This window comes from Balaenoptera borealis (genome assembly GCF_965194805.1).
Source record: "Balaenoptera borealis genome assembly, chromosome: 16".
Lineage (NCBI taxonomy): Eukaryota > Metazoa > Chordata > Mammalia > Artiodactyla > Balaenopteridae > Balaenoptera > Balaenoptera borealis.
Genome location: NC_138872.1, coordinates 19,314,185 through 19,338,355, shown reverse-complemented (window position 1 = coordinate 19,338,355; position 24,171 = coordinate 19,314,185). Strand labels below are relative to the sequence as shown.

General features: G+C 45.8%; 1 long non-coding RNA gene across 2 annotated transcripts; it reads right to left on the bottom strand.

The window, feature by feature from the left end:
* Window positions 1–2,052: 2,052 nt before the first annotated feature.
* On the bottom strand, window positions 2,053–23,945 carry LOC309612998. 2 transcript variants are annotated; one of them, XR_014235461.1, is made up of 3 exons: window positions 7,270–23,945; window positions 5,344–5,526; window positions 2,053–3,201 (listed from the first exon to the last, which is right to left on the bottom strand). It is a non-coding gene; the product is annotated as an uncharacterized lncRNA (long non-coding RNA). The 2 variants fall into 2 exon arrangements; XR_014235460.1 differs by having other exon boundaries at window positions 2,053–5,526.
* Between the last annotated feature and the right edge of the window lie 226 nt (window positions 23,946–24,171).

The window sequence follows — 24,171 nt, the reverse complement described above, 5'->3', positions numbered from 1 at the left end:
TCTGAAGAGGCTCTAGCTGGCCAAAGATAAGACACTTTGAGCATCAATAAGGTTTAAAATCAAACAGGTTTAAAATCCATAAGTTCATAATGATACTCAAAAAAAAAGAAGAAGAAGAAAAAGAAAAAGAAAATCTTATTGTATTCCCTTTGAGCATGTTAGGGAAGCAACTCAACATTTTGGAAATTGGTAAATAAAGGGAAAGAATCAAGCATTTTTTTTCTACTTTTCCTATATGAACTGAATCTCATTGTAACCAGCTAATTGATTAGAGGAAATTTCTCTTGGTAGACATATATCTCCTAATAAGTGAAAAAAATCTTTTAAGGATTAGAATTTTGCATTTTGGGTTTTGCAAGCTTTAACAAAACAATGGGTTTAGGCCATGATCATTAATGGCTAGGAATTTCACTAAAAGAGAGACAAATACATACAACTTCCTAGTGGAGGTGTACAACATCACCTGTGAAGTATTCTTGCTAAAAAACCATTTAACCTGACTCTACTAAGATACTAGTCACATGAAATAAAGGGGTCAGCAGATATGTGAAACAACACCACAGGGATGCAATCAGCCAAATCCAGACTGCAGGAAATTCTACAAGACAAATACCATATTTCTTCAATAAATAAATTGAAGGCAGAGAAAGGGGAAAATCTCTCCAAATCCTGTCTATTCCACCTCCCACACTTACAAAAAAAGAGAGAGATGGTGGAAGAACCTATATGTTAAAAGAGACTTAAGAGATATATCAGTCAACGCAATATGTAGACCTTGTTTGGATCTTGATTCAAACACATTATACATTTTAAAAATATACAACAATTGGGCATATTTGAACCCTGATGGGATATTTGACAACATTATGAATTCTTTGTTGACTTTGTAGGTGTAATAATGGTATTGTGGTTACATGTTGAAAGTTCTTATCTTTTAGAGAGACACGGGGAAATGTTTACAGATGAAATGATATGGTGTGTGATATTTGCATCAAACTCATACAATGGAGGGGCTTCCCTGGTGGCACAGTGGTTAAGAATCTGTCTGCCAATGCAGGGGACATGGGTTCGAGCCCTGGTCCGGCAAAGCAACTAAGCCTGTGCGCCACAACTACTGAGCCTGCGCTCTAGAGCCCGCGAGCCACAACTACTGAGCCCAAGTGCAACAACTACTGAAGCCCGCACGTCTAGAGCCCTAGAGAAAGTCTGCACGCAGCAGCGAAGACCCAACGCAGCCAAAAATAAGTAAGTAAATAAATAAAGAAATAAACAAATAAAACTCATACAATGGAGGAGGGGGTAGATGGGCACATAGTTAAGTTCATCCATGAGTTAATAACTGTTGAAGCTAGTTGATGGGTATGTGGGGGCTCATTATATTATTCTCTCCGTTTTTGTATACACTTAAAATTTTTTATTATAAAAAATTTTAAAATAAAAAAATTTAAGGGAAAATGCTCACACTGATTGCTTTCTATTCTTTCTGCATTTCTGCTATAAAAACCACCTCTGAGGCCAAAGGTACTAGTCTGAACCTGAAAAGATGATGGGATACAAGGCCGTACAAAAAAAAAAAAAAAAGACATACATTGATTAATACTTCAAACTATTTTTTAAATGGAGGTGAAGTTCACATAATATAAAATGAGCTACTTTAAAGTATACAGTTCACTGGCATTTAGTACATTCACCATGCTGTACAATCACCATCTCTGTCAAGTTCCAAAACATTTGCATCCCCCCCAAAAGGAAACCCCATACTCATTAAACAGTCATTCCTCATCCCCCAGCGCCTGGCAACCACCTGTCTGTTTTCAGTCTCTATGAATTTACCTATCCTGGATACTTCATATAAATGAAATCAGAGACTATGTGACCTTTTATTTCAAACTATGTTCAACCACACATGAACTAAGCTCTATTATGTACCAGGCACGAGCTCAGCGCTAGAGATAAGATGGTGAAGACAGGCACATGATCCAGACCTTCCTGGGGCTTCAGAGACCATTATGCAAATAAATACAAACAATTAACTAATTACAGGAGGATTTATTTTTATAAATTTATTTATTTTATTTATTTATTTTTGGCTGCGTTGGGTCTTCATTGCTGCACGCGGGCTTTCTCTAGTTGCGGCGAGCGGGGGCTGCTCTTTGTTGAGGTGCGCGGGCTTCTTATTGCAGTGGCTTCTCTTGTTGCGGAGCATGGGCTCCAGGCACACGGGCTTCAGTAGTTGTGGCATGTGGCCAAAGTAGTTGTGGCTTGCGGGCTCTAGAGCACAGGCTCAGTAGTTGTGGCCCAAGGGCTTAGTTGCTCCATGGCTTAGTTGCTCCATGGCATGTGGGATCTTCCCAGACCAGGGCTTGAACCCATGTCCCCTGCACTGGTAGGCGGATTCTTAACCACTGCGCCACTAGGGAAGTCCCAATTACCTAATTACAAATGTGCAAATGCTGCAGAGTTGAAGAACAGAATCTACAGGGAAGGTAAAACAAAGGCGGGGGGGGGGGAGGTTGCAGATTTAATCTGCTGAATGAGGGAAGGCTTCTCTGAAGAGGTGACATTTAAACTGAGCCCTAGGGACTTCCCTGGCAGTCCAATGATTAGGACTCGGCACTTTCACTGCTGAGGGCCTGGGTTCAATCCCTGGTCAGGTAACTAAGATTCCACAAGCCGCTTGGCACGGCCAAAAAAAAAAAAAGTTAATTAAAAAAAAAAAAAAACTGAGCCCTAAAGAATGACTAGGGGGGAGCCAGGGGAGGAAGGATGGACAAACCTTCCTGGCCAGGTCAGAGGGCAGGCACTGGAAGCTCTGAACAGAGGAGTCATGAAACTTGATTTGTTTGTTTTTGTTTTTGTTGGATTTTTTATTAACTAAAGCCCATAGTTTACATTAGGATTCACTCTTTGTGTTGTATTGTTCATTGGGTTTTGACAAATGTCTAGCGACGAGAGTTCACCATTAGAGTATCATACAGAATAGTTTCACTGCCCTAAAAATATCCTGTGCTTGACCTATTCTTTCCTCTCCTATTCCTCCCCGCCCCCAATTGATCTTTATACCCACCTTACGGTTTTGCCTTTTCCAGAAGCTCATATTGTTGGAATCATATAGTATGTAGCCTCTTCAGACTGGCTTCTTTCACTTAGCAATATGCATTTAAGGTTCTTCCATGTTTTTTCATGGCTTGATAGGTCATTCTTTTGTGTGTGTGTGGGGGGAGTAAAATATACATAACGTAAGATTTACCATTTTAAACATTTCTAAGTATATAGTTCAGTGGAATTAAGTATGTTCACACTGCTGTGCAATCATCATCACCAACCAACCCAAAACTTAGCTCCTTCATTATTGCTGAATAATATTCCATTGTATGGATGTACCACAGTTTGTTTATCCAATCACTTATAGAGAGATGATTTGTTTTTAAGTAAGACCACTGACTTCCATGTAGAGGACTGATTGGAGAAGGACTAAGAATGCAGGCAGGGAAGCTGGGGAGGTGGCTGAAGGTGTAGTCCAAGCAAGAGATGATAGCGGCTTCAACTGGGGTGATCTCAGCAGAGGTGGAGAGAAGTGGACAAATATGAGATGATGAGAGGGTGAAATTGTCAGGACTTGAGGATAGATTGGATGTGAGGGTTCAGGGAGAGGGAAGAGTTAAGGATGAGGTCCAGCCTTGCAGCCTGGGGGACTGGGTAGGTAGGTGGTGGTGTCATTGACTGAGATGAGGAAATGAAAAAGGAAGGATGGATTTGGGAGAAGACCACAGGTTCAGCTATGGATCTGATGTTTTGGATTTAAAGTATCTGAGAGACGTCCAAGTGGAAATGTGAAGTGACCCATTGATTTATGGGGCTCAGACCCCTTTCCCCTTTCTTATCAAACAATCTATCCCACTGGCCTTAATTCTATTCCTGAACAGGCCAAGTTTCCTCCAGCCTCAGGACCATGGCATTGCTGTTCCCTTTGCCCAGAATACTTCCCCTGAGATGGCTACACAGCTAGCTCCGTCTTAACACTCAGATCTCAGGTCAAATAGCATCCAATCAGAGAATCCTTCCTTGGACCCAAGCTAAAGTCAGTATAAGGAGTGAGTTAGAGATCCACCTGGGCCAGATTTTGCTGCAATGATGCTGCATAAAAAACAACTTCCTTCTTGTGGTGTTGATTTTGAAATGTAGAGAAATATCGAATTAGTATGTTGTGTAACAGGAACTGACATAGTGTTGTAGGTCAATTATACTTTGAAAACAAACAGACCCAGCAATCCCACTTCCAGGCATATACTCAGAGAAAACCATAATTCAAAAAGACACATGCACCCCAATGTTCATTGCAGCACTATTTACAATACCCAGGACATGGAAGCAACCTAAATGCCCATCAACAGAGGACTGGATAAAGAAGATGTGGTACATATATACAATGGAATATTACTCAGCCATAAAAAGGAACGAAATTAGGTCATTTGTAGAGACATGGATGGACCTAGAGACTGTCATACTGAGTGAAGTAAGTCAGAAAGAGAAAAACAAATATCGTACATTAACTCATATATGTGGAATCTAGAAAAATGGTATAGATGATCTTATCTGCAAAGCAGAAATAGAGACACAGAGATAGAGAACAAATGTATGGATGCCAAGGGGGAAAGGGGGAGGGGATGAATTGGGAGATTGGGATTGACACATATACACTATTGATATTATGTATAAAATAGATAACTAATGAGAACCTACTACACAGTACAGGGAACGCTACTCAGGGCTCTGTGGTGACCTAAATGAGAAGGAAATCCAAAAAAGAGGGGATATATGTATACGTATTGCTGATTCACTTTGCTGTACAGTAAAAACTAACACAACATTGTAAAGCAACTATACTCCAATAAAAATTAATTTAAAAACAAAAACAAACAAACAAACAAATTCATAGAAAAAGAGATCAGATTTGTGGTTACCAGAGGCGGGGGTGAGGGAATTGGATGAAGGCAGTCAAAAGGTACAAACTTCCAGTTACAAGATAAATAAGTACTAGGGATGTCATGTACAACATGATAAATATAATGAACACTGCTGGATGTTACATATGAAAGCTGTTGAAAGAGTAAATCCCAAGCGTTCTCATCATAAGGGAAGATATTTTTTTCTACTTCTTTAATTTTGTATCTATATGAGATGATGGATATTTACTAAACTTATTGCAGTTATCCTTTCATGATGTATGTAAGTCAAATCATTATGTTGTACACCTTAAACTTATACAGTGCTGTATGTCAATTATATGTCAGTAAAGCTGGAAGAGAAAAAAAGAACAGCTTCCACAAACTGAGTACTTACAAAAGTAAACATTTATTTCTCACCCAGGGGTCTGTGGGTCAGCTGGGGTTCATCAGGGCTCTCCTGGGCTGGGCTCCAGGCTGTGCGGTGAGTGCAGAGCTTCCCTATGTATTTTCTCATTCTGAGTCCAGGCTAAAGCAGCCCCCACTGTCTGGGACTCACGGTTCTCATGACCGATGACAGCTGCTCAAGAAAGGGGAATGGAGACACTGGGTATCTTGGAGCTGGCCCCTGTCACTTCCACACATATTCTTCTGGCCAAAGCAAGTCACATGGCTAATTTCAATATCAAGAGAGTGAGGAATTGTATTCCTCCCATGGTGAGGAGGGCTGGGGGAAGTAAATATTTGCTGAACAATAATACAATCTACCACCAGACCCAACTCTTTTCTTCCTAGATGGCCATGTTTATTGAGTAATCTTCCCACACTCTTATGAAATACCACCTTCTATGAATGAATGGATGGATGGATGGCGGAACGTGCCTTTCAAGGCAGGAAGATTCTCGTCACTCTTCCGATGAGAAACCTGAGGCTCAGAGAAGAGAAGCAGCTTGCCCAAGATCACAGAAACCACACGTGGCCAGCCCACCCTGGCTGGCACCTTCAGCTCAGTTCCCTAGACACCGTGAGGGGGGAAAATGCTATTCTCTGGGCAGCAGGGCCACAGCTCCCATTCTGGCCTCTCACTAAGGCTTGGCGGACTTGCATGTAATCGAGGACAAGTACACAACGGGGTCTCCTTGCTGAAATTCAATCTCAGGTCTCACTCCAAAACCAGGTGGGACCTTGACTCATCATTTCGGGGTCTCAGAGTCCTGAAGGCTAAGTGTATGCTGGGGGAACGAGTCATCGGTGGCTTTAACTGCTGATTAAGTGTTCTGTGAAATTCTGCACCCCATCCCAACAATGCCCACCCTTAAGGTACAGACAGTCATCTGGATTTCTGAGGGGACCCTGCAGCATCTACCACGGAGAGGGACGAACAGTGGCGTTCAAACACTAGGCACAGGAAAAATCTGGAAGGGCATGTCTCAGATAAACAGTGGGTGCCTCAGAAAAACAGTGAGCACTTCTTTCAAAGCAGGATTACTCAGGACTTTGGCCCTCGGCTTTATATCTGTATGTAATGTTTGAACAGTTCACAATGAACATATAAGTTGCTTCTGCAATAAGAGAGGAAAAAGCCGTCTGGAAATATTTTCAAGTTCATACTAGCGTGCAAAAAGCAACCCCTTTCAGGGTGGTTGAGAAATTCCCGAAAGTTGTCCTTCAGAATCCTCCTCCCACACATTGTCAGAAGCCTGTTTTCAGAAACACTGAGTCAATTCCCAACCACTCCTGTAGTCAGCAAGCCAGCGAGTACCTACCACACACCAAGGGCTGAGTGAGCCACAAAGGGGGACGGGTGACAGGCTGGGGAACAGGTGGGGCCAGAGTCAATGAGGTCTGCCTCCATACACAGCTGACACAGATGGAACCGGCCCCAGGACAGACATTGTGCTAAGTGTTCCACATGGATTATCACGTTTAATCTGCACGACATGTCTATGCGGTCAGAGCTATTATTATCATGTTTTATAGCTGTGGAAACTGCAATGCAGAGAAGCGAAGGAACTTGCCCAAAGTCACATAACTAGCAGATGGCGGAACTGACATTCAATTCCAGAGTCTGTGCTCTTAACCGCTACCCGACATTGCCTCCCCGTAGGAACCTGCCTGAATTCCACAGGCAGGAAGTTGCAGAGTCAGAATTTAAACCAAGCAAGGTTCTTCAGTCTCCAAAGAACATTCTTTTCATTGATGAGGCGTCCTTCTCCCTTCCAGCCCTCCCCGTTTCTAGACCCACTGCCAACATGCTGGGTGACATGGGTTGCTTCCCTGAGCCTCAGTTTCCATGGCTGAAAATGGCAAGAACATTGCTTACCCCAGGGAGCCGGAGAGGCATTTGTGGGAGAGGACACTTCCTCCCCTGGATCACGCTAGGCTCTCGGTTTAGATATATCTGTGTTCTTCCTGCTTTCCAGGAGTTCAGTGCAGTTGGCCAAGTGGACACGGGAGCAAGCCCGTTGCATGAGCTCTATGGGTGAGAGGGGCACTAGGTGCTATGGGTCCAGAGGCTGGGCACTGGATGAAATGTCAAGGGTTACTATGCATCCAGAAAACTCAGCTGAGGGAAAAAAACTGAAATAAACAACCCCCCAGGAGGAGGGGAGTTTGGTTTGTCATCTTTCCTGTTTACCCAGCCTGGCCCAGTCCCAAAACCTCTTAATCTTGTCAAGATTTTGGCCCTTCACCCCAGGAAGGAGCCGTCAGGAGGCCCACAGCGAGCCAAGTCTTCAAGGAAGTGATGCCTTCCGTGGGTCAAGAAAAGGGAAGAGGCTTTATGGGAGCAAGGAGAAGGCAGGGACAGAACCAGGAAAGGTCCCTCCTTGAGCCAGTGGAAAAACTGAGGCTTAGAACAGGGCAAGTTTTCTTGGTTTTCTGGTGGCAGGGTTGGGGCAGGTAGCCTAGCTCTGGTCTGCTGGTACAACGTCTTCTCCACCGCACAGCACCGACTGCTCTCTCCCTTCCTGCTCTAGGATAGCCCAGGCAGGGGGAAGCTGCCTTCACTCCCCCTCCCCACAACTTTTTCCAGGAATGTCTCCCCATCACTGCACTGGGGACTTTGAAAACAGAGAGATGGGTCCTGTGTGTACTGGAGGAGGAAGTGGTATCTGCAAAGAACTTGGTGTGTTTGACCATGTAGGAAATGGGACTGATAGACCTTCTGAAACAAAGAACCAGAACTCCCTAAGCACCTACTGTGAGCCCATGTGGGGTCCAGCACACTCAACGTGTCCCATCATCTAATCATTTTCCCTTACTCTGGGAAATAGATCAGGTCCCCACTGTGCAGATGAGGCACCTGAGGGCCACAGGGGAGATGTTTCCTGCCGACTCTACCTCCACCCCCTAAATCTCTTTCAAGAACCAGAGCTGGCTGTTCACGTCATCTTGGGCATCCCCATTTGTATACCCCACATTCTTCTCACCCTCAACTTGAACGATCCTAAACTCATCATCTTCCCTCCACAGCCTTCTGTTTTCCCATCACAACCTCACTATTCAAAACTCAGGGGAGGGGCTTGCCTGGTGGTGCAGTGGTTAAGAATCTGCCTGCCAATGCAGGGGACACGGGTTCGAGCCCTGGTCTGGGAAGATCCCACATGCCACGGAGCGACTAAGCCCGTGAGCCACAACTACTGAGCCTGCGCGTCTGGAGCCTGTGCTCCGCTACGGGAGAGGCCACGACGGTGAGAGGCCCGTGCACCGCGATGAAGAGCGGCCCCCGCTTGCCGCAACTAGAGAGAGCCCTCGCACAGAAACGAAGACCCAACACAGCCAAAAATAAAATATAAATAAATACATAAATTTATTAAAAAAACAAAACAAAAAAAAACCCAGGGGACTTCCCTGGCGGTCCAGTGGTTAAGACTTGGCACTTCTACTTCAGGGGGCACGAGTTCAATCCCTGGTCGGGGAACTTAGATCCCACATGCCGCGTGGCATGGCCAAAAAATGTAAAAATAAATAAAATTTAAAAATTAAAAACAAAACGGGATATCAACCTTGGCTCCATCCTCTCCCTTGTCCCATCTCCAAGTAGTAACCCTGACCAGCGGTCCCATCTGTGACTCTTTTGCCAGACACTGGATTTCCTTAATTTCAGGGTTCACAGAGTAGTCCAAACTTCTCGATGACTCCAACAGCTCCTGGATAGATATTCTCCCTCTACCTTATCCCTACATCCATCTATGCCCCATGCAAATATCAGGGTCATCTTTTAAAAATGCAATTCTGGGCTTCCCTGGTGGCGCAGTGGTTGAGAGTCTGCCTGCCAATGCAGGGGACATGGGTTCAAGCCCTGGTCTGGGAGGATCCCACATGCCGCAGAGCAGCTGGGCCTATGAGCCACAGTTACTGAGCCTGCGCATCTGGAGCCTGTGGTCCGCAACAGAGTGAGGCCGCGGTGGTGAGAGGCCCGCGCACCGCGATGAAGAGTGGCCCCCACTTGCCACAACTAGAGAAAGCCCTCACACAGAAACGAGGACCCAACACAGCCATAAATAAATAAATAAAATAAATTTTTTAAAAACATGCAATTCTGCCTAGCTTCACCTAACTGAAAACCCTCCAGTGGTGTCTCATTCCTCTCAGCAGAAATCCCTTACCAGGGCTTACCAGGCCCCCTGAATCTTGGCCCTGGCTGCCCTCTCTGGTCTCACATTGGGTCACTACCTACCCTCTGCCCCCCAAGCGTCAGACATCCTGGAATACTCACAGTTTGTCTTTCACTTCCAGGCCTGGGCGCCTGCTATTTTCTCTGCCTTCCCCTGCCTAACTCCTTCTCATCTTTCACATGTCAGTTTAGTCACCACTTCCTGACCGGCCTCTCTTGAAGCTTTGTGAGCTGCCCCTTCAGTGAATTCCCAGAGTGCCCTGTACTTCCTCCACTGGGCTACCCACCCCCTCCCTCTCCCATGTTCCTGTTTCAGCCAACAAAGCCTGCCCAGCATCTCAGAATGTTGGAGCAGCACCCTCCAATGGAAGCATAATGCATGCTTCATGCATAACTCTGCATTTTCTAAAAGGCACATGTTAAAAAGCAAAAAGAGGACTTCCCTGGTGGCGCAGTGGTTAAGAATCCGCCTGCCAGTGCAGGGGACACAGGTTTGAGCCCTGGTCTGGGAAGATCCCACATGCCGCAGGGCAACTAAGCCCGTGCGCCACAACTACTGAGCCTGCACTCTAGAGCCCGCGTGCCACAACTACTAAGCCTGTGAGCCACGACTACTGAGCCTGCGTGCCTAGAGCCTGTGCTCCACAACAAGAGAAGCCACCGCAATGAGAAGCCCGTGCACCGCAACAAAGAGTAGCCCCCGCTCGCTGCAACTAGAGAAAGCCCGCGCGCAGCAACGAAGACCCAACGCAGCCAAAAATTTAAAAATAAATAAATAAATAAATCTGTAAAAAAAATTTTTTAATTTAAAAATAAATAAATAACGGCCTTTAAAAACACAAAATATTTTTTTAAAAATAAAAATAAATAAATAAAAAACAAAAAGAAACAGGTGAAGTTGATTTTAATAGTACATTGTAACCCAATATTTCAAAAATTGTATTATTTCAATATATAAGCCATATAAAAGCCTTTGATTTTCTTCTTAGACTTTGAAATCTGGTGTGTGTTTTACCCTCACATCTCAATTTGGAAGAGCCACTTTTCAAGTGTTCAGTATCACCATGGGCTAGTACAGTTTGGGAGGATACTTTAAAGCTGCTTGGCCTGTGCCCTGTTCTGAGGACACTAATTTTGAGAAGTTCTCATAGGCATTCTGTAGAAAAAGGGATTCTAAGTCATATAAGTCTTCAAAACACTGACAAAGTGAAGCCCAATTTTTATGCTTCCCATCTCCCAGTCTTAACTGTGCGAATGTAAGATGTGATACTAGAAACAGACCAGAGAGCCTGGAGCATTTGGCCAACTCCTTTGAGCTCAAAGCTCTATTTTCGTAAAGCATTTCTGGGGATTAGTGTCCAGTGGAATGTTCTTTAGTAATGCTGGTTTAGCCACATCCCTGAGTCAGTCAATCCTGGGATCCCCATGGGAAGAATTCAGGGTTCAGGAAGCCCCACCTCATGTGCCTCTGAGCCTGGAGCTCAGGAAACACCCAAAACCTGATTACTGAATTGACTAATTAACTAATTCTGGGAGGTTGCAGAGGGCAGGGCTAGAATCAGTAAGCAAAAATCGCAGCATATTTGAGCTCAAGCGAGAAAGCTTTTGGGGTTTTGTGTGTGTGTGTGTGTGTGTGTGTGTGTGTGAGTGTGTATGTTTTTAACAGCTTAAGGCTCACTTGCCAGATCTTCCTGGAAAATGCAGTAGGTAGCCTTATAAGATGATGATTTCTCCATCTAGGAGTGATCAAGGCTGGAGTTCTGGGGTGGGGGTGAGCAGGGTCCTCCCCAGAGTCTCTAACTTCCCTCCTTCAGAACTAAACAAATAAAATAAAATCAAGAAGAAAGAAAGTAAAAAACTGCACTGACATAAGATCTTGAACTTTAGAGGAAGTGATCAGATGTGCATGCATGTTCTGGGCCCTTTATTAAGAACACACTTTGGGATTCTGGAGGCCCAGTGGAGGGTTAGTTTACAGCCAAAGCCCCTTTGAGGCCACAGGTCTTTGGTTTAATTCAGATTTTTGATCCATTTTATACACAGTCAACATCTGCTCAATGACTAATTGAATCAGTCAATCAATCAAAATGTGTGTCTAGGGGGGTAGACCAGAGGATGGTCTGTTTCTCTTAAAATTGTTTCTGCGGGACAAAACCAGGCAAGACCAAGACGTGCTGTTAGAAGTCATCAGGATAGTGGTTATGTTAGGGATAAGGAGAGGAAGAAAGCACACAGGGCAGGGGGTTTTCAGGGTGCTGGAAAATTCTGTTTCTTGATTGGGTACAGGTTATTCAGATGGGTTAAGGTGGTGAAAATCCATCAAGCTGCATACTTTTGATCTGTGCACTTTTCTGCATGTATGTTACACTTTGGTAAACAGTTTTATAAACTGTTTTTGTGATGATCTACTACTTTATCACACTAAGAGCAAAAGTGTGATTGTGATTAACCTAAATAAAATTATCAGGCCGGTCTGAGATTTGAGCTGAGGAGGAAGAGGTTAACCAACAGCCAGGTGTTTCTCATGTTGGCTCTGAGCAATAGTTTTGCTGGCTCAGGGGGCAGCTAAAGTTTAACCAAGCTGCAGAGGGGCCCCAACCCTCCACAGACAGGCAGCAGATGGATTCAGACCAATCACCTTGGAGCCTCCAGGTGCCCATCAGTAGTATACCTGGAAGAACCTGGAAGAACCTGGAAGCTAGAGCCTTTAAAGGTTGGAGTCTGTGCCCCCAGGCCATGCACGAGGCCTGGCCCAAAGTAGGTGCTCAGCTGGGTATCCCTTTCTTTTCTCTTACCTGGATTTCAGGTATGGCATTCCCAGAAGTGCCAAGGCCTTCTGCCAGAAGGGGCTGGAGCGCCAGCAAGGATCACGGAGGCTGGCACAGCTGGGCTGAGAGTGGAAGGGGAAATGAAACTCTTGCATGGCTCACACGTGCTTAAGCAACTGCAAAGAAGCCACCTGTGGTCAGTTGAAGACATGGAAGGGGGAGAAGGAGGGAACGTCAGAGGAGTGGGGGAGGTGATGAAGACTGTGCCTTTCAGGTGATAGAGAGGGGGGAGGTAAACAAAAAAAAACCCAGCAGTTGAGAATAACAGGCAACACACCATGGGGTGTAGGTGGGGGCAGAGGTAGGTTTCAGGCAGTGGAGATAAAAAAGGTCAAAGAAAACAGCCGTTTATAATAGGCAACACAACGTGGTACAGAGGAAAGGAAGCCTGGACTTAGAGCTGTGTGGTGTTGGCAAAACACATAACCATGGAGTTCTCTCATCTGTAGAAATGGGACAATAATAGTTCCTTCCTCTTGGGGTTGTTGAGAGCATGAAATCAGTTGATGCGTGAAAAGGATTGTGCAAATCTTGTGGCTGCTGTTCACAATATTAAGGGCATTGGTAATAATGTGGTAGGGAGACGCTTCTGATTCTGAAAGCAGACCAGGGAATTGACTTGGGAGCCAACAACAACCAGAAATCTAGAGGGGAAGAGAGAAGGAGAAGAGAGAGACCCTCTAGAGGAGGGGTTCTTAATTGGGGTGCATTTGAACTTCTATGCAAAAGGCTGTATTTAAGAGTATATGTGAATGATTACATTAGAATGGATAAACAACAAGGTCCTACTGTATAGCACAGGCAACTATATCCAATCTCCTGGGATAAACCATAATAGAAAAGAATATTAAAAAAGAATGTATATATGTGTATAACTGAGTCACTTTGCTTCACAGCAGAAATTAGCACAACATTGTAAATCAACTATACTTTAATTTAAAAATCAAAATGTTTCAAAAAAAAAAAAAGAGTATATGTGTTTTTTGGAGGGAGACGGCCTATAGCCCATATCAGTTTCTCAAAGGGGTCTAGGATCCCTCCCAGCAGTTTAAGAATCACTGATCTGAAGAATCACTGAACTGAAGGCTCAAGAGAGAGAGGCAGATGAGACAAGTGGGCCACCGTCCTCCATAGATGGAGTGAGTCATCTTCATGACCTAAGACATGGGCTTAGGGGGTGGAGAAGAATCTAAAAAGAAGACACAAAGGAGAGAGAGTTGTTGGAATGAAGTCTCAGAGAACCAAGCCAACTCGCAGTGGGGATAGGGTTGGGGGGAGGGGTAGCTCAGTTTTCCCTGTGGCCCAGAGAAGGCTCGAAGACACTGTTGGCTGAGTGAGGGGATGGATGGGCAGGAGTACAACCCAGCAGCTGAAGATTCAGGAAATTAGTGGGGCAGAATGCAGATGGCGGGGGTGGTGGACAAGATCCCGATTATAGATGTGAACTTAGGCCTTCTCAGTATGTAATTGGTCTGAAGATTAACCCTGACTGTGTGTCTGGGCAACTGTGGAGGGACTGAGTGGAGAAATTCTTTCCATTTGCCTGGTGTGTGATGGGAAAAAACTGTCAGCCACTGTACACTGTTCTCCATCTGAAATACTCTGGCTCTCATGAAGAGTACTCTGCTAAGGGGAGGGACTCTTAACTACTGGCTCCATGGCTGTTATAGGGATTCCCCCAACCCCCAGAGTGGGGTGAGCAGAGACTTTGCTATCTGACAGTTGTGGGTTTGTATCCTGATTTGGCCATTTCATTCATTCATTCATAAAACAAACATTTCTTAAGCATCTACTATGTGCCCAACTTTCTACCAGGAGCTTGATATGCAACAAGGAGTAAGAGATGACCCTTGGGCTCAAAAGTCTTACATCTGGTTGGTGAAATGGACAATGACAGTGGAGAATGATAGGTGCTGGGGATATGCCCAGGTTGCTATGGGAACAGAGAGGCAAGGCACTCATACTTCTCCAAGCTTCAGTTTCCGTATCTGCAAAATGGGAATCACGTTACTCACTACAGGGAGTTTCCTGGCACAATCCAGGTCCTCACTTGACACATGTAGGAGCTCACTGCAGCCCATGACTAATTAATTTTCTGTTTGTTTGTTTGTTTTCTGTGGTAGTTTTTACTTAATATTATTTTTTAGCTATTGATAACACAGCATGGCAGAAAGATTACATCAGCAATGTGATATAATACAACTGTTTGCATTGAAGCCTTATACCTTACTATTCCCTAGGCTATTTGGAGTGTCCCCACCCCTTGCACGAAAGCGCAACTGTGATGCCTCTACTGCCGTGACTAATTAATTTATTCAACAAATATTAATTGAGCACCCCATGAGTGCCGGGCGCTGCTGTAGATACTAGAAATTTGGCATTAAACTAAACAGAGAAACAGAGTAGTCAGGAAAATTCTCACTGCAAAGGAGATATTGTAAGTATCTGAAAGAAATGAGAAAGTAGGCCTTGGAGATATTTAGGAGAAGGATGTTCCAAGCAGAAAGATCTACAAATGTAAGGGTGCGAAGGGCGGAGGGTGAGTGGTAGGGAGGCCAGTGAGGCTAGGGAGGGGTGATGGAGGTGGGGAGCACTCGCAGATGAGGTGGAGGGACCAGGGAGGGGGGCAGGCAGGGGAAGGCCTTGGGGGCCATTGTAAGGACTTTGACTTTTATCCTGAGTGAGATGGGAGCCACTGGAGAGGTCTGAGCAGAGGAGTGACAGGATCTCACATTTTCAAAGGACCACTGTTTTAAAAGATCACTTGTTCTGAGGATGTCCTATGGGAAGACAAACACGGAAGCAGGGATACCAGTTAGGAGGCTCCTGCACTAAAGCAGGTGGAGATGATGGAGGCTTGGGCTAAAGTGGAAGCAGAGGGAATAGGGAGAAATGTTTAGCCTCTGGATATTTAAGGTGGTGTCCACGGGATTTGCAGACAGATTGGATATGGGGGGTAGGTGAGCAAGAGAAAGATCCAAGGACTCTGAGGCTTGGCCTGAGCCTTTGACTGTGATGGGGAAAACCAAGGGAGGGGTAGGTTTGGGAGGAAAGATGGAAGTTTGATTTGAGGTGTTGTGTTTGAGAAGCCCATTGGAGGGAATTCCCTGGTGGTCCAATGGTTAGAACTCGGCGCTTTCACTGCCAAGAGTGCAGGTTCCATCCCTGGTCGGGGAATTAAGATCCCACAAGCCACAGGGAAAGAAAAAATAAAGAGAAGCCCATTGGAAATCCAGATAGGGCTATAGAGTAGGTAGCCGGATATACAAGTCTGAGGCTTGGGCAGGGCTGGGGGTGGGCAAAGTCCTGATTACAGATACGAACTTAGGACTTCTCAGTACGTAACTGGTATTTAAAGCCACAAGAGTGGATGAGATACGAAGAGGGAAGTTCTGAGGACTGAGCCTAGGGATTCTCCAACATCTAGCAATGATGGCCTCACCTACTTTTCATTTGGGGGTTCCAAGGCTCAACTTGGATATTCTGTAAGGCTTTGTGCAAATATTTCCCCAATGTTCTGTCTCCCAGTTCTGAATACACATGCACAACAAGAAGCAGGAAAGTCTGCAGAGGAACAAAAAGTCAATTTAAAATACACTGTGTGGCCATTTTCCCCCAAATAACAGGAGAGCCAAGCTCTGGGTCTGTAGGAAGATTTGGAGTCTTTAGCCTTCTGCCATCAAACGCTTCAGGCTGGGCTTCCAAGGAAGAGTCTGCCTGGCTTCCCAGCCCTGAGGGCTCTCTCATGAGGTTCCTAGACCACCGTCTTGTAACTGATGGTTTACTTGTCTAGCTCCTCTTCTGGACTGTGGGCTCCGCCAAGTGGAGGCCCTGTCTAATTCATCACACGACTACTACAAGGACCTGGCACCAAACAAGCATCAAGAAATGTTAGCGGAAATTAACCACATGGCAGAATCCAAGGAGGAACATCCATCCCCCAGGTTCTGGGTGTCTATTCTGCCGAACCCCTTCCCTGACACCTGCAGGTGAGTCCTGGAAAGGGAGAGATAGATCCTGCAGGGCTGCACTCTACCCTTTGGGAGAAGAATATTCTCGGGGGCCTGGATAAGCCATCCTCAAAAACAAGTTCTCTGAGTCAATCCTTAAGCGAGTTCTGGTGGGAAAAGGTCCAGAACCCTGGAGGGAAGGTTTAAGCAGCCGTGGCCTCTGAGAAGCAAAAAAGGGGTATCTCCTCCAAAGGGACCTGCCTCTTTATCTGACCCAGAATTCCTGGGATATCAACTCGATTGTGCCATCACTTTGTCCAAGGAATAGAATGAACCAAAAGGCCCTCTTCCGGACAAGTGTGTGTTGTCCATCAAAAAACAGACAAACAAACAAACAAAAACTCTCTTAACCCCAGGTTACTCTGGTTACTGCACTGTGTTCCACCTCCTGTATATAGCTAAACCTCTTAAACAACTTGTCTAAACTTGTTATCCTTCACTTCATCACTCAGGCCCATCCCAAAAATAAGACTTTCCTTCCAGGCCCTCTTAAATGACCTCATCTAGACTAATCACTTCAGGTACCACTTCCAGTTCCTCTCCTGAGCTCCAAACCCATGTATCCAACTGTCTACTGGACATCTTGACCAGGCTACCCCACAGGCACTTCAAACTCGAATGTACAGAGCTGAGTTCATCATCTTTCCCTCAAACCAGGTCACCCCCCAGTGTTCCCTGCCTTTGTGAATGGCACGCCCATCCATATCCTCAAATCCTCCCCTCTCTCTTTCTCTGACATATATAATCAATCCCTGATACATCAACCCTCTGTCATGAGTATCTCTCAAATGCAGATATACTCCTCTCCATCCTCATGGCTCTTCTGCTGATTGGGGCCATCATCAACATCATTTTTGCCTAGATGTTGACATCAGCCTTCTTAACTGTGGCCTAACAAGTCTCCAGTCTTGATTATTTCAAAGCCATTTTCTATACTGTAGGTAGTATTTACTAAAATGCATATGATTATGTTCCTCCGTTGCTTACAACTCATCAGTGGCTCCCCATTGCTCTCAGGATAAATTGCAAACTTCTTAACCAACACAAAACACCCTGCATGAGTTGGGCCTTGCTTACCCCTTCAGCCTCATCTCTCACTACCCCTCCTCCCAGTCTACCCCTCAGCCACACTAAATTACCAGTAGTTCTCCAAACAAACCCTGCCCCGCCCAATTTCCAAGTCTTTATTCCATTTGTTCCCTGGGCCTCTAGTGATCATGTCCCTCACTTGTGTTCTCTATCTTCCCTAACTTTCACTGGCTAGCTTCTGTCCCCACCTCAGGGCAGGCCTCAAGTTTGAATGTTATTTCCACCGGGAAGCCTTTGCCTGGACTCCTCAATTCTGGCATGACAGCAACCTTAAAGGGCTCCTATAGCAAACATACTGCACATTATCCCCAAAGCATTTATCAGAGTACGTGGCAATGACTTGTTCTCTTGTCTGTCCCACCTACCAGGCCTGAGCTCCTTAAGAGCAAGGACTTTGTCTGTCTGATTTGTGGCTGAATCCTTAGCACCAACCATGGTACCTGGCTCACAGTTGTTGTGTATTTATGTGTGTGTGTGTGTGTGTGTGTGTGTGTGTGTGTGTGTGTGTGTGATGCAGGAAAGCCAGGGAAGGGGCAGATGCCATGAGAACCCAGGGAAAGAGGGACAGATAATTACAGAAGTAGGTCTTGGCAGACTCCACAGAGACAATAGCCACTAATGGGATGGGGAGGACAGGATCAATTCAAGAGGCTCCAAGGATTTGAGCCTGCATGACTGGGAGGGGGATGGGTAGAGCTATTCACCAAGCAGGGACCATAGAAGGGAAAGGTAAACCCAGGGGAAAAGTTGAACTCAGGAGCAGAGGACTGTTGGAGACCATCAGGGGGACACATGCAGTAGGCAGCTACAGATATTTCTGTAGCTCCAAAAAGAAGTCAAGTCTAGGGATACCCATTTGAAAAGCTATCTATAGGAGTCAGCATAGAGTCAGTAAAGCTTCCAGGAGGAGAGTGGATAGAGAGAAAAGAAGGTTGAGGACAGAAGTTTGGGAATGCTTACATTGTCATGGGAGAAGAGGAGGCAGAAATATGGCATTTGCAGAGATAGGAGGAAAACCAAGAGAATTCATGGTCATTGGCGCCAAACGGAAATGACCCAAGAATGTGCCCAGCATCACTGAGTGCTGCAAGAAGGTGGAGGAGAATAAGGCTAATCTATTTGCAAACTAGGAAGTCTCTGATTAGAATGGAAGTCAGATCAACAGTGTTTAAGGGGTTGGATTATAAAGCAGAAAAGGCAGCAAGCATGGACTATCCTTTCCAAATATTTCAAACATGCCAAGGGAAACAGTGACCTAAGGACCTTGGAAGGCAGTACAGGGATTCAGAGACTGGGTTCCATAGTCAGACTGCTTGGGTTCAAATCATAGCCCCACCATTCCATAGCTGTGTGACTAAGTTAAACTTACTCAATCTTCCTAAGCCTCAGGTTCCTGGTCTGTAAAAATGATGGAACTAGTAGTACCTGCTTCATAAAGGTTATTGTGAGGATTAAGTGAGATAATGTATGGGAAGCACTTAGTCCAGGGCAGAGCACATGGTAAGTAATCAATTAATGTGAGAGATTATTTTTAACAAGGTCAAGAGGGAAAACTGGGAGGAGGGAGCAAGTGGAGAAGCTGCCATGCAGGAGGGATAGAAGATGCTGGATGTGGAAGGGATGGGACGGAGGACTCGAAGGGCTTGCTGGGGGCGTGGGGAGGTAGATCTCTTTAAAACCTGATCTTGGTGAAGCTGTCACCTGCTGGTTATTGAGCGAGGCTGCCATCTCTGTGCCATTTTCTTGGGAGGGTCATGCTGAGTCAGCTTGGGGTTTCACTCACTCCCAGACTTGTCCAGGATTTCCTGGAGCCCCAGTTTCTGCCTCTTTGCCTCCCCCAGTCCACTGGTTCTCCATGTGGAGGCAGCTGGACCTGAGTAGCAGCAGGATGTCCCAGAAGTATACCCTGTGAGAGGGAGATTCAGGGACAGCTGCTATCCTAAGTTCTCCTTGGGCTGTACCTGGACACAGGTCAGTGTCCTGCTGTCCCCTTCATGGTCTGCATCTTCACAGTTATTCCAAATGACCCCCCACCCCCCCATAGTTAATGATGATTCTGAAACACTTGCAATGGTCTTCACGGGCCTCCTGGCTAATCTGCCTGTCTCCAGCATCAGCTCTGCCAAACTGTCCCCACCCTGCTGCCCATGGTTGTTCTCTCACCTCCTCAAAACGCCGTCATAGTTCACCTTGCAGTAGCTCCACTGTCACTGGGGGAGGCCTCTCCACTTGCCCAACCTCCTTCTCTGGTTTATCTTCACATGGACCCTCTGCTCCATCCTGACCAAAGCTGTTCCTGCCCATGACTCCCTGCCTTGGCACAGGTTGCTCTTCTTCCTGCAGTACCTTCCCTTCTCTTCCACAGACCAGCCCCTCCTCATCTTTAGAGAATGGCATCCAACCAGAAGCCTTTCCTAATATTGCCCCCGCTGCCACCACTGGTGAGTCGGATGTGCCTCTCCCACCCCAGCATTCCCATAGTAACCACTGCTTCCATGTTATTCTTTGTTCCTTATGGTAACAGTTGGGGAATATGTTTGTCTTGTTATCAGACTAGGAACTTCTCCAACATGAGGATTAGGTCTTATTAATATCTGTATCCCCAGGGCTTAGCATAGTACCTATCTACCACATAGCCCCTGCACCCTCATTTCTCAGGGAATACCGGTTGAATGAATAAATGTCCTCATCACAGAAAGGATGTCTTCTGGCAGGAAGACAAAGAAGGAATGTGAAAGTGGACTCCCCAGACGGCCAGGCTCCTACATCCTTATGGCCTATCCTCTCATTCCACAACTCCAGGGTTTCTGGTTGTTACTGGGATCGCCAGCCTGAGTCTCCTTTCTGGGGTGTCAAGCAGGTTCCTTTCTAAGCATCATCTAAGTCTTAAAAGGGCAGCGGTCCTTAGGCAAGGCACCCACAGGAAGGGAGAACTACCAGAAGACACTGCTGCCCAAGAATTGCCAAAGTCGAGACTGTGCAAGCATCCAAGTTCAAAATGCCAGGGGGCATCCAGGTGCCATAACATGAGGGGCCCAGGTCCAGGACCAAAGAGAAAACAGAGGCCTTGAGAGTGCCCAGGAATCAAGTGTAGATTAGGACTTAGTATAACTTAGAGCTCTTGGTCTTAAGTGACCCATCAGAGATCTGTTAAGCAAAAATGGGGATTTATTTAAAGGTACAAGAACAGGGGTGAAATAAGGCCTCAAGAGATAGTAGGAACCAGGGCCCTGAACTCCATCAGGGTCTTCTATTCTCTTCCTTCTCTCCTCCTTTCCTCCCAGCTTTTTCTGGCCCTTCTGGCAGAAAATACCAGCAGGGCAGCTCCCTGGTTTACATACTACTCATCCATCTGCCAGAAGAGACACTGAACCACTTTCTCCTTCCTAGTTCCAGAGTCTCAAGGAAGTTGATCTGAGTGGCTCAGCTTGGGTCACACAACTGTAGCCAGAGGGACAACAGCATAGTTGTGTATTTGTGTACACTGTGCAGAAGGACAGGTTCCCTGAAAAGCAGAAGTTGTTCAGACAGCCTTATATGTGTTCAGTTCTGGGAGCCAAGAGTTGGGCTAAAAAGAACAATCCCAAGAGAGTCAGAAGCAAATGAGTATGGACTGAATCTTGAGTGACCATTTAGAGCAGGTGGCCTGAGGGCTGGTCATTCCAACAAGCCCAGTCTTAAGAAGTAGTCTGGGGAAAAAAAAAAAGGGTTTCTGGGCTTATATACATTTTGGAGATGCTACACGCCATGTGTATCAGCATATGGACAACTCTGGGAAGTCCTGTGGGAAAAGACCTGTTTAAATCATAACAATGTATGTGTTTGTGTATGAAGTCCTTCTTTTAGTGGAATATTGATAAATCATCCACCTTTCACAGTGTGTACATTGGAAACAGGCCTGTCCTCTTCTAGTGATTTTTATGGGGGCTGGGATGGTCCATGAGTGAGTGGTCTTGATTTAAAGCAGTGTTTCCCAAGCCTCATTTATGTCTCTGACCTTCCCGGAGTTTGTCTTATATGTTCCCTCTGTGCCATTCCGTGATATTTTTATTTAAATCAATCAACCAACTTTTTTTAAAAGCCCCATCCTAAACAGTGATATCCTTAAAATCATGGATTTGATATGAGGGTTAAATCTTTTTTCTCATACACATGGAAATATATACATAATGATTAAAATGAAAATGTCTGTACAGGCATTACCTATAATCTTCTCAAGTACTAAGGGTAGGTGGCCCATATCGTGGGGATACCAGATTGAAGTATCAGGAATCAGAGAGGGGTCACGTGGCCTTGGGTAAGCCAGCCAACCTCGGAGCACTGCCAGCCACATATGCTGGCAGAGAAGTTCAGCCTGTGACAAGACGCCCAGATACCTGCATGTTTGTGCACGGGGACCATGCTTGGGGTGCCATTTTGGCGTGTGTGTTCTGTTTTCATGCCTACCCAGATCTTCCTTGAAAATGAATGCAGATTCTCCCTGGCTTGGGAGGGTGGCAGTGGAGTAGTGGTAGGAGGCACTGTTATGCCTTAAGGCAGTCCTCAACTTACTTTGGCCTTACTGCAGCAAACAGGTAGGAGTTATATGCTTCACCTTGTGGCCTGGGGCTGATTCTGAGATGGAAAGACTATGATGAAAGACACCAAAAGCAAGGTGAAACTGGTTCTGGCAACTTGTTTCAGAGAAAGAGAATAACTTTGGAGTCAAGCAGACCTGAGTTTGAATCCAAAACTCAGCACTTACTAGCTGTGTGTTCTCAGTCAAATTTAAAAAACAAAAATCTCTTAAAATTGCACCATTATCACCATTATCCAGTTGAGGAAACTGGGGCTCAGAGAATTTAAGCAATTTGCCTGAGGTCACAGAGCTAGTAAACAGCAGAGTAGAATTCAAAACTAGATTGGTTTGACTTCCGCATGTGTGGTCCTAACCACTGTATTACCCTGCTTTCATTCCCTCATTGATTGCACATCTCTTTCGTAGGCTCTGTGGCTGGATGCTGGCGATCAAGTGCTAAGCAATATAGACAAGGTCCTAGCCCTCATAGACCTGGCATTCAATAGGGGAGAGAGACATAAAATCACTAGTTAACCCCCTTAGTAATTTAATAACTGTGATAAGTGTTACAAAGGAAAAGGACACTATGAGGGGCACTTGATCTGGGTGGGGAAGAAGGAGTCAGGGAGTGTGGAAAGGAGAAAATGGTGCTAAGATTGAGCTTTGAAGCATTCACAAGAATTAATTTTTCTTAATGAATTAAGAATTAAAGTGTTTACCACTAGATGTGATAGAGGTGATTTCAGTGGCCCATGGAACACTTTTTGTATTCTATTTGTAAATGATTTCATAGACATTATTATTTCATAGCTATTATTGCTTAGGATGAAGCTAAAGGAAGAAGGGGGGATCAATTAAAATATTAAGTAATAATAGCAGAAGTGGTAATAGATATGGAAAAAAAAATTCACAAAGGTCACACTTGAATTAAGCAGGTTATTCAGGATCTTGGCAGCTGCTTTAAGAATTTTGAACTTCGTACTAAGATGAGAGGACGTTTGCGGAAAGGGGATAATGGTTAGATCTGGTGTTGAAAGAGCACTTCGTCTACTGTTGCAGAGCAGCTTGTGAGAGAGCCAGAAAGGAAGTAGGGATCCCTGTTAGGAATGTATTGTAAGAATTCAAGCAGGAGATAATGCAGACTTCACAGGTGTGTGGGCGGGGGAGAGAGGATTGAAGAGATGCAATCAGCTGGACTTCTAAGAAACGGAGAGGAAGATGTCCAGGGTGGAGCTTTTCTAGCTGGGTGGCGGAGGAAGATGGTGAGTTCAGCCTTGGAGAAGCTTGTGAGGTATCCAAATGAAGATGTCAGGTAGGTTAGTAGGTTACGTATCTCTGACACAGTTTAACTTTAGTAAAATAGGTACCTCACGGAGCTATTGTGTGAATTCAGAGCGGAGTACACAGTAGATGCTCCATAAACGGCAGTTCTTTCTCCAATTCCTCCCCGCTACGCCCCATAGCGCGTTATGGACACAGCCGGGTACAGAGCCAGGTCGTGTTTACCCCGCGATCTGATTCCCTTTGGCCCCTACCCAACTCCTTTCCTTAGCACAATTCCTGGCTCAGGGATGTCTGAAGAATGAACGAATGAAATCAGGCCTCTTGTGACCCAGGGCTACATGTACCCGGCTGAAAACTGGAGCTAAACCAGACCTTTGGCGGGTTGAAAAATTAAATTTTAAGAAGTGGGCCTGGACAAAGGCTGGGATGGAAGCTCCTCCCGCCAAGCAGCGTCGGGGTCCGGTTAGCGAGAGAAGAATAGCTGGTGAGAGCTCGGGGCCCCTGCTGCCAAGGTATTTGCAGCTCCCGGGAGATCACGGACCGGGCCCTGCCGCTGTCCCGCGGCGGCCTTTAAAGGCCCACCACGTGGCCGAGCTGCCGGCCCCGGTCCGGAGGCGGTGTCCGGGCTGCGCCTGCGCACTGCCTAGGGGAGGGATCTGGGATCCGAGAAAAGGCGCTGGGAGAGGAAGAGATTTCACAGGGTGGGCGGCCGTGGGCGGAGTCAGCTCCTTATGCAAATCACATCGGCGCGCGAGGGCTAGGGGCGGGGCTTGCGATGCAAAGCCGGGTCCGCCTGTGGAAGCGCGAGGGGGCGGGTCCCGCAATCCTCGTCCTCCTT